The 11,424-nt window shown below is 39.1% G+C and overlaps 1 non-coding gene across 1 annotated transcript; it reads left to right on the plus strand.

Moving 5' to 3' along the window:
• The first annotated feature begins 8,835 nt into the window (after window positions 1-8,835).
• On the plus strand, window positions 8,836-8,943 carry LOC148552875 (small nucleolar RNA R71). The gene has a single exon (XR_015893055.1). It is a non-coding gene; the product is annotated as a small nucleolar RNA R71 (small nucleolar RNA).
• The last annotated feature ends 2,481 nt before the right edge of the window (window positions 8,944-11,424 follow it).

The following is an 11,424-nucleotide window of genomic DNA, read 5'->3' on the forward strand; positions in this document are numbered from 1 at the left end:
CAAAAGGCAAGAGCAAAAAGCCAATAACCCTTAAAACCAAAAGGCAAGGGTAAATAAAAAGGATCCCAAGGCTTTGAGCATCAGTGGATAGGAGGGCCTAAAGGAATAAAATCCTGGCCTAAGCGGCTAAACCAAGCTGTCCCTAACCATGTGCTTGTGGCGTGAAGGTGTCAAGTGAAAACTTGAGACTGGGCGGTTAAAGTCAAGGTCCAAAGCAAAAAAAGAGTGTGCTTAAGAACCCTGGACACCTCTAATTGGGGACTTTAGCAAAGCTAAGTCACAATCTGAAAAGGTTCACCCAGTTATGTGTCTGTGGCATTTATGTATCCGATGGTAATACTGGAAAACAAAGTGCTTAGGGCCACGGCCAAGACTCATAAAGTAGCTGTGTTCAAGAATCAACATACTGAACTAGGAGAATCAATAAAACTATGTGAACTCTGAGTTTCTATAGATGCCAATCATTCTGAACTTCAATGGATAAAGTGAGATGCCAAAACTATTCAAGAGGCAAAAAGCTACAAGTCCCGCTCATCTAATTGGAGCTATGTTTCATTGATATTTTGGAATTTATAGTATTCTCTTCTTTTTATCCTATTTGATTTTCAGTTGCTTAGGGACAAGCAACAATTTACGTTTCGTGTTGTGATGAGCGGATAATTTATACGCTTTTTGGCATTGTTTTTAGTATGTTTTTAGTAGGATCTAGTTACTTTTAGGGATGCTTTTATTAGTTTTTATGTTAAATTCACATTTCTGGACTTTACTATGAGTTTGTGTATTTTTCTGTGATTTCAGGTATTTTCTGGCTGAAATTGAGGGACTTGAGCAAAAATCATATTCAGAGGTTGAAGAAGGACTGCTGATGTTGTTGGATTCTGACCTCCCTGCACTCAAAGTGGATTTTCTGGAGCTACAGAACTCTAAAAGGCGCGCTCTTAACGGCGTTGGAAAGTAGACATCTAGGGCTTTCCAGCAATATATAATAGTCCATACTTTGCCCGAGTTTAGACGATGCAAAAGGGCGTTGAACGCCAGTTCTACGCTGCAGTCTAGAGTTAAACGCCAGAAACACGTCACGAACCAGAGTTGAACGCCAAAAACACGTTACAACTTGGCGTTCAACTCCAAAATAAGCCTCTGCACGTGAAAGCTTCATGCTCAGCCCAAGCACACACCAAGTGGGCCCCGGAAGTGAATTTCTGCATCAATTACTTACTTCTGTAAACCCTAGTAGCTAGTCTAGTATAAATATGACTTTTTACTATTGTATTTATATCTTTGGATTATCTTTTGATCCTTTGATCAAGTCTTGGTTACTCCGGTTCCCCTCTGGGGCCGAGACCAATGAACTCCATTATCACTTATGTATTTTCAACGGTAGAGTTTCTGCATTCCATAGATTAAGGTGTGGAGCTCTACTATTCCTCATGATTTAATGCAAAGTACTACTGTTTTATATTCAATTCAACTTATTCCGCTTCTAAGATATCCATTCGCACCCAAGAACATGATGAATGTGATGATTATGTGACGCTCATCATCATTCTCACTTATGAACATGTGCTTGACAAACACTTCCGTTCTACATGCAAACAAGCTAGAATGAGTATCTCTTAGATATCTAATACAGAGGACCGAGTCCAAGATATTAGAATCTTCGTGGTATAAGTTAGAACCCATGGATGGCCATTCCTGAGATCCGGAAAGTCTAAACCTTGTCTATGGTATTCCGAGTAGGATCTGGGAAGGGATGGCTGTGACGAACTTCAAACTTGCGAGTGCTGGGCGTAGTGACAGACGCAAAGGGAGGGTGAATCCTATTACAGTATGATCGAGAACCTCCAGATGATTAGCCGTGCCGTGACAGAGCATTTGGATCTTTTTCACAGAGAGGATGGGATGTAGCCATTGACAACGGTGATGCCTTACAGAAAGCTTGCCATGGAAAGGAGTAGGAATGATTGGATAAAGACAGCAGGAAAGCAGAGGTTCAGAGGAACGAAAGCATCTCTATACGCTTATCTGAAATTCTCACCAATGATTTACATAAGTATTTCTATCTTTATTTTTTGTTTATTTATTATTATTATTCGAAAACTCCATAACCATTTGATATCCGCCTGACTGAGATTTACAAGATGACCATAGCTTGCTTCATACCAACAATCTCCGTGGGATCGACCCTTACTCACGTAAGATTTTATTACTTGGACGACCCAGTGCACTTGCTGGTTAGTTGTATCGAAGTTGTGACAAATTATGAATTAAGATTAGAGCACCAAGTTTTTGGAGCCATTACCAGGGATCACAATTTTGTGCACCAAATGTGATGTTAGATTGAGTTTTGGTGTTTGTTGGAGTTGATTGAGGCTTTGGAGCAAGCTTGGTGGCTTTGTTTTGATATTTCGAACGTTTTGGGAATCGGCCAAGGTATAGTTTCGGTTTCCTTTATGTAATATGTAATGTTCATAGACACTTAGGCTAGTTAACCCTAAGATAGAATTGAATGTTGTTGGTATACTGGTGCACGAAATTGTGATCGTCAACAATGGCGCCAAAGGACTTGGAGCTCTTAAACATGAATCACACTTTGTCACAATTCCGCACAACTAACCAGCAAGTGCACTGGGTCGTCCAAGTAATAAACCTTACGTGAGTAAGGGTCGATCCCACGGAGACTGTCAGCTTGAAGCAAGCTATGGTCACCTTGTAAATCTCAGTCAGGCGGATTCAGATGGTGATGGAGAATTGATAATTAAAAGATAAATAAAACATAAAATAATGATAGAGATACTTATGTAATTCTTCGGTTGGAATTTCAGATAAGCGTATGAAGATGCTTTGTTCCTCCTGAACCTCTGCTTTCCTATTGCCTTCTTCTAATCATTCATACTCCTTTCCATGGCAAGCTTTATGTTGGGCATCACCATTGTCAATGGCTACTTCCCGTCATCTCAGTGAAAACGTTCCAAAAGCACTGTCACCGCACGGCTAATCATCTGTCGGTTTTCGATCATGTCGGAATAGGATCCATTGATCCTTTTCCGTCTGTCACACGCCCCACAATCGCGAGTTTGAAGCTCGTCACAGTCATCCCTTCCCAGATCCTACTCAGAATACCACAGACAAGGTTTAGACTTTCCGGATCTCAAGAATGACCGCCAGTAATTCTAGCCTATACCACGAAAGTTCCAATCTTAGATTAGAAATCCAAGAGATATACATTCAAGCTTGTTTGCATGTAGAATGGAAGTGGTTGTCAATCACGCGTTCATAGGTGAGAATGGTGATGAGTGTCACATAATCATCACATTCATCATGTTCTTGGGTGCGAATGAATATCTTGGAGAAGAAAAAGACTTGAGTAGAATAGAAAAACAATAGTACTTTGTATTAATTCATGAAGAACAGCAGAGCTCCACACCTTAATCTATGGTGTGTAGAAACTCCACCGTTGAAAATACATAAGTGATAATAGTGTAAGCATGGCCGAATGGCCAGCCTCCAAGGTCTAGGGACTAAACGTCCAAAGATGAAAATACAATAGCAAAAGGTCCTATTTATAGAGAACTAGTAGCCTAGGGTTTACAAAAATCAGTAATTAATGCAGAAATCTTCTTCCGGGCCCACTTGGTGTGTGCTTGGGCTGAGCATTGAAGCTTCCATGTATAGAGACTTTTCTTGGAGTTAAACGCCAGCTTTTGTGCCAGTTTGGGCGTTTAACTTCAGCTTTTGTGCCAGTTTTAGAGTTAAACGCCAGAATTCTTGAGCTGACTTGGAACGTCGGTTTGGGCCATCAAATCTCGGGTAAAGTATAGCTATTATATATTGCTGGAAAGCCCAGGATGTCTACTTTCCAACGCAATTAAGAGCGCGCCAATTGGGCTTCTGTAGCTCCAGACAATCCACTTCGAGTGTAGGGAGGTCAGAATCCAACAGCATCTGCAGTCCTTTTTCAGCCTCTGAATCAGATTTTTGCTCAGGTCCCTCAATTTCAGCCAGAAAATACCTGAAATCATAGAAAAATTCAAAAACTCATAGTAAAGTCTAGAAGAGTGATTTTTATTTAAAAACTAATAAAAATATAATAAAAACTAATTAAAATATACTAAAAACATACTAAAAATAATACCAAAAAGCGTATAAATTATCCGCTCATCACAACACCAAACTTAAATTGTTGCTTGTCCCCAAGCAAATGAAAATCAAATAGGATAAAAATAAGAGAATATACAATGAATTCTAAAAACATCTGTGAAGATCAGTATTAATTAGATGAGCGGGGCTTTTAGCTTTTTGCTTTTGAACAGTTTTGGCATCTCACTTTATCCTTTGAAGTTCAGAATGATTGGCTTCTATAGGAACTCAGAATCCAGATAGTGTTATTGATTCTCCTAGTTAAGTATGTTGATTCTTGAACACAGCTACTTTATGAGTCTTGGCCATGACCCTAAGCACTTTTTTTTTCCAGTATTACCACCGAATACATAAATAGCACAGACACATAACTGGGTGAACCTTTTCAGATTGTGACTCAGCTTTGCTAGAGTCCCCAATTAGAGGTGTCCAGGGTTCTTAAGCACACTCTTCTTTTTGCTTTGGACCTTGACTTTAACCGCTCAGTCTCAAGTTTTCACTTGATACCTTCATGCCACAAGCACATGGTTAGGGACAACTTGGTTTAGCCGCTTAGGCCAGGATTTTATTCCTGTGGGCCCTCCTATCCACTGATGCTCAAAGCCTTAGATCCTTTTTATCACCCTTGCCTTTTGGTTTAAAGGGGTATTGGCTTTTTCTGCTTGCTTTTCTTTTTTTTTTCTTTTTTTTTGCAAGCTTTTCACTGCTTTTTCTTGCTTCAAGAATCAATTTTATGATTTTTTAGATCATCAGATAACATTTCTCCTTTTCCCATCATTCTTTCAAGAGCCAACAATTTTAACATTCATAAAGAATCAAATTGAAAAATATGCACTGTTCAAGCATTCATTCAGAAAAATAATAGTATTGCCACCACATCAAGATAATTAAACTGTTTTAAAATTTGAAATTCATGCACTTCTTTTTCTTTTTCAATTAAAAACATTTTTCATTTAAGAAAGGTGATGGATTTATTTTCATAGCTTTAAGGCATAGACATTTAGACACTAATGATCATGTAATAAAGACACAAACATAAATAAACATAAAGCACAATTTTCGAAAAAACAGAAAATAAAGAACAAGGAAATTAAAGAACAGGTCCACCTTAGTGATGGCGGCTTGTTCTTCCTCTTGAAGATCTTATGGAGTGCTTGAGCTCCTCAATATCTCTACCTTGCCTTTGTTGTTCCTCTCTCATGGTTCTTTGGTCTTCTCTAATTTCATAGAGGAGGATGGAATGCTCTTGGTGCTCCACCCTTAGTTGTCCCATGTTGGAACTTAATTCTCCTAGGGAGGTGTTGATTTTCTCTCAATAGTTTTGTGGAGGAAAATACATCTCTTAAGGCATCTCAGGGATTTCATGAGGAGTTTCCTCATGCTCTTGTCCATGAGTGGGATCTCTTGTTTGCTCCATCCTTTTCTTAGTGATGGGCTTGTCCTCATTAATGAGGATGTCTTCCTCTATGTTAATTCCAGCTGAATTGCAGAGGTGACAAATGAGATGAGGGAAGGCTAACCTTGCTACAGTGGAGGACTTGTCCGCCACTTTGTAGAGTTCTTGGGATATAGCTTCATAACTTCTACTTCCTCTCTAATCATGATGCTATGAATCATGATAGCCCAGTCTATAGTAACTTCAGACCAGTTGCTAGTAGGAATGATTGAGCGTTGGATGAACTCCAACCATCCTCTAGCCACGGCTTGAGGTCATGCCTTCTTAGTTGAACCGGCTTCCCTCTTGAATCTCTCTTCCATTGAGCGCCTTCTTCACAGATGTCCATGAGGACTTGGTCCAACCTTTGATCAAAGTTGACCCTTCTAGTGTATGGGTGTGCATCTCCTTGCATCATGGGCAAGTTGAATGCCAACCTTACATTTTCCGGACTAAAGTCTAAGTATTTCCCTCGGACCATTGTATGCCAATTCTTAGGGTTCGGGTTCACACTTTGATCGTGGTTCTTGGTGATCCATGCATTGGCATAGAACTCTTGAACCATTAAGATTCTGACTTGTTGAATGGGGTTGGTGAGAACTTTCCAACTTCTTCTTCGAATCTCATGTCGGATCTCCGGATATTCGCCCTTTTTGAGCTTAAAAGGGACCTCGGGGATCACCTTCTTCTTGGCCACAACTTCATAGAAGTGGTCTTGATGCACCCTTGAGAGGAATCTCTCCATCTCCCATGACTCGGAGGTGGAAGCTTTTGCCTTCCCTTTCCTCTTTCTAGAGGTTTCTCCGGCCTTTGGTGCCATTAATGGTTATGGAAAAACAAAAAAAGCTTTAGCTTTTACCACACCAAACTTAGAAGGTTGCTCGTCCTCGAGCAAAAAAAGAAAGAAGAGAGTAGAAGAAGAAGAAATAGAGGAGATGGAGGGGGCTTTATGTTTCGGCCAAGGGGGATGGGTAGTGTTTAGGTTGTGTGAAAATGAAGGAGTGAAGATGGGTCTATATAGGAGTGGAGAGGGGGGTAAGGTTTGGCCATTATGGGTGGGTTTGGGTGGGAAAGTGGTTTGAATTTGAATGGTGAGGTAGGTGGGGTTTTATGATGGATGGATGTGGATTGGTGAAGGGTTTATGGAGAAGAGGGTAGGATTTGATAGGTGAGGGGTTTTTGGGGAAGAGGTATTGAGGTGATTGGTGAATGGGTGAAGAAGAGAGAGAGAGGTGGGGTAGGTGGGGATCCTGTGGGGTCCACAGATCCTGAGGTGTCAAGGATTTCTCATCCCTGCACCATGTGGCGTGCAAAATGCCCTTGCTGTCAATCCTGGCGTTAAACGCCCAGAATGGTGCCAGACTGGACGTTTAACGCCCATTCTGCTACCCTTACTGGCGTTTAAACGCCAGTAAGTTTCTCCTCCAGGGTGTTCTATTTTTCATTCTGTTTTTCCTTCTGTTTTTTATTTTTCAATTGTTTTTTGTGACTTCACATGATCATCAACCTATAGAAAATATAAAATAACAAAAGAAAATAGAAATTTAATATAGATAAGTAAAAATTGGGTTGCCTCCCAACAAGCGCTTCTTTAATATCAATAGCTTGACAGTGGCTCTCATGGAGCTTTACAGATATTCAGAGCAATATTTGAACCTCCCAACACCAAACTTAGAGTTTAACTATGGGGGCTCTGTTTGACTCTGTATTGAGAGAAGCTCTTCATGCTTCCTCTCCATGGTGACAGAGGGATATCCTTGAGCTTTAAACATAAGGGAGTCTTCATTCACTTGAATGATCAATTCTCCTCTGTCAACATCAATCACAGCTTTGGCTGTGGCTACGAAGGGTCTGCCAAGGATGATGGATTCATCCATACACTTCCCAGTTTCTAGGATTATAAAATCAGCAGGGATGTAATGGTTTTCAACCTTTACCAAGACATCTTCTACAAGTCCATAAGCCTGTTTCTTTCAATTGTCTGCCATCTCCAGTGAGATTCTTACAGCTTGTACCTCAATGATCCCTAGCTTCTCCATTACAGAGAGAGGCATGAGGTTTATACTTGACCCTAGGTCACACAGAGCCTTCTCAAAGATCATGGTGCCTATGGTACAAGGGATTGAGAATTTTCCAGGGTCTTGTCTCTTCAGAGATAATTTCTGCCTAGTCAAGTTATCTAGTTCTTTGATGAGCAATGGAGGTTCATCCTCCCAAGTCTCATTACCAAACAACCTGGCATTTAGCTTTATGATTGCTCCAAGGTACTTAGCAACTTGCTCTTCAGTAACATCTTCATCCTCTTCAGAGGAAGAATACTCATCAGAGCTCATGAATGGCAGAAGTAGATTCAATGGAATCTCTATGGTCTCAGTCTGAGCCTCAGATTTCCATGGTTCCTCATTAGGGAACTCCTTGGAGGTCAGTAGACGTCCATTGAGGTCTTCCTCAGTGGAGATTACTGCCTCTTTCTCCTCTCCAGGTTCGGCCATGTGAGACGTGTTTATGGCCTTGCACTCTCTCTTTGGATTCTCTTCTGTATTGCTTGGGAGAGTACTAGGAGGGAGTTCAATAATTTTCTTACTCAGCTGACCCACTTGTGACTCCAAATTTCTAATGGAGGATCTTGTTTCAGTCATGAAATTTTGAGTGGTTTTGATTAGATCAGAGACAATGGTTGCTAAATCAGAGTGGCTCTGTTTAGAAATCTCTGTTTATTGCTGAGAAGATGATGGAAAAGGCTTGCTATTGCTAAACCTGTTTCTTCCACCATTATTGTTGTTGAAACCTTGTTGAGGTCTCTGTTGATCCTTCCATGAGAGATTTGGATGATTTTTCCATGAAGGATTATAGGTGTTTCCATAGGGTTCTCCCATGTAATTCACCTCTTCCATTGCTGGGTTCTCAGGATCATAAGCTTCTTCTTCAGAGGAAGCTTCCTTAGTACTGCCTGTTGCTGCTTGCATTTCAGACAGACTCTGAGAAATCATATTGACTTGTTGGGTCAATATTTTATTCTGAGCCAATATGGCATTCAGAGTATCAATCTCAAGAACTCCTTTCTTCTGATTTGTCCCATTGTTCACAGGATTCCGTTCAGAAGTGTACATGAATTGGTTATTTGCAACCATTTCAATGAGTTTCTGAGCTTCTGCAGGTGTCTTCTGCAGATGAAGAGATCCTCCAGCAGAGCTATCCAATGACATCTTGGATAGTTCAGACTGACCATCATAGAAAATTCCTATGATGCTCCATTCAGAAAGCATGTCAGAAGGACATCTTCTGATTAATTGCTTGTATCTTTCCCAAGCTTCATAGAGGGATTCACCTTCCTTCTGTCTGAAGGTTTGGACTTCCACTCTAAGCTTGCTCAATTTTTGAGGTGGAAAGAACTTTGCCAAGAAGGCATTGACTAGCTTTTCCCAAGAGTTCAGGCTTTCTTTAGGTTGTGAATCCAACCATGTCCTAGCTCTGTCTCTTACAGCAAAAGAAAAAAGCATAAGTCTGTAGACTTCATGGTCAACCCCATTGGTCTTGACAGTGTCACAGATTTGCAAGAATTCAGCTAAGAACTGATGAGGATCTTCCAATGGAAGTCCATGAAACTTGCAATTCTGTTGCATTAGAGAAACTAATTGAGGCTTAAGCTCAAAGTTGTTTGCTCCAATGGCAGGGATTGAGATGCTTCTACCATAGAAGTCGGGAGTAGGTGCAGTAAAGTCACCAAGCACCTTCCTTGCATTGTTGGCATTGTTGTTTTCGGCTGCCATTGTTTCTTCTTCCTTGAAAAGCTCTGTTAGGCCCTCTAAAGAGAGATGTTCTTTAGCTTCTCTTAGTTTTCTCTTCAAGGTCCTTTCATGTTCAGGATCAGCTTGAATAAGTATGCCTTTATCTTTATTCCTGCTCATATGAAAGAGAAGAGAACAAGAAAGTAGGGAATCCTCTATGTCACAGTATAGAGATTCCTTGAGGTGTTAGAGGAAAAGAAGAATAGAAGGATGAGGTAGATAGAAGAGAATTTGAACATATAAAGAAGGATAGAGTTCGAATTGCACCTTGAGGAGGAATGTTAGTCCCTTAAATAGAAGGATGTGAGAAGAGGGGAAGAATTTTCGAAAATAAATTAAGAAGATTTTGAAATAATAAAAAGAAATTTTGAAAATTTGATTGAGATTTTCGAAAATTAAGATTGGGAAAGAAATTAAGTGATTTTTGAAAAAGATTTTGAAATTAGAAATCAAAAAGATATGATTGAGAGTTGATTTTGAAAAAGATGTGATTGAAAAGATATGATTGAGAAGATATGATTGAAAATAAATAAAAAAAGAAAGTTTTAAAATTAAAGTTGATTACTTGACTAACAAGAAATTAGAAGATATGATTCTTAAAATTCAAAATTTGATCCTTTCTTAATAGGCAAGTAACAACTTGAAAATTTTGAAGTAAATCTTTAATTATAACAAGGATTTTCGAAAATTAACAAAAATGGAAAGAAATTGATTTTGAAGAGATATGATTGAAAAGATGTTATTTGAAAAAGATTTGATTTTGAAAAATTATGAAGATTTGAAAAAAATTTGAATTAAAAACAAAATCTTCCCTCTTGTGTCCTTCTGGCGTTAAACACCCAGAATGGCATCCATTCTGGCGTTTAACGCCCAAAATGCTACCTTTTTGGGCGTTAAACACCCAGCCAGGTACCCTGACTGGCCTTTAAACGCCAGTTTTCCTTCTTCACTGGGCGTTTTGAACGCCCAGCTTTTTCTGTTTGATTCCTCTGCTGAATGTTCTGAATCTTTAATTCTCTGTATTATTGACTTGAAAAGACATAGTTTTGAAAATATTTTTGAATTTTTAATGATGAGAAACAATAAAAATGCAACTAAGATCAAATAAACAATGCATGCAAGACACCAAACTTAAGAATTTTCATATAAGAGACACTAACAAATTGAGAATGCATATGAGAAACAACAAAACACACAAAACAAGAGAATTTAAAGATCAGAGCACTGAAATCATCAAGAACAACTTGAAGATCAATGAAGAACATATTGCATGTATTCGAAAAATGCAAGAAGAATAAAAACATGCAATTGACACCAAACTTAAAAATTGATACTAGACTCAAACAAGAAACATAAAATATTTTTGGTTTTTATGGTTTTATAAAAAAATTTTTTTGTGATTTTCGAAACTTATATGGAAAAGAAAATAAAGAGATTCAAAACATTTAATAAGAATTCCAGGAATCATGCAATATTAGTCTAAAGCTTCAGTCTAAAAAGATTAGACATGTTTGGCCAAGCTTCAGCAGGACATTACATTCAACAGCTAAATTGATGAGAATCAATCATCTTTTGTGATGCTAAGAACATCACCTTGAAACTCTAGAATTCATTCTTAAAAATTCTGAAAAGTACCTAATCTAAGCAACAAGATGAACCGTCAGTTGTCCAAACTCGAACAATCCCCGGCAACGGCGCCAAAAACTTGGTGCACGAAATTGTGATCATCAACAATGGCGCCAAAGGACTTGGAGCTCTTAAACGTGAATCACACTTTGTCACAATTCCGTACAACTAACCAGCAAGTGCACTGGGTCGTCCAAGTAATAAACCTTACGTGAGTAATGGTCGATCCCACGAGACTGTCGGCTTGAAGCAAGCTATGGTCACCTTGTAAATCTCAGTCAGGTGGATTCAGATGGTGATGGAGAATTGATAATTAAAAGATAAATAAAACATAAAATAATGATAGAGATACTTATGTAATTCTTCGGTTGGAATTTCAGATAAGCGTATGAAGATGCTTTGTTCCTCCTGAACCTCTGCTTTCCTATTGCCTTC

Source organism: Arachis ipaensis, chromosome B7 (genome assembly GCF_059453495.1).
Source record: "Arachis ipaensis isolate K30076 ecotype BB chromosome B7, ASM5945349v1, whole genome shotgun sequence".
In the NCBI taxonomy this organism is placed as follows: domain Eukaryota; kingdom Viridiplantae; phylum Streptophyta; class Magnoliopsida; order Fabales; family Fabaceae; genus Arachis; species Arachis ipaensis.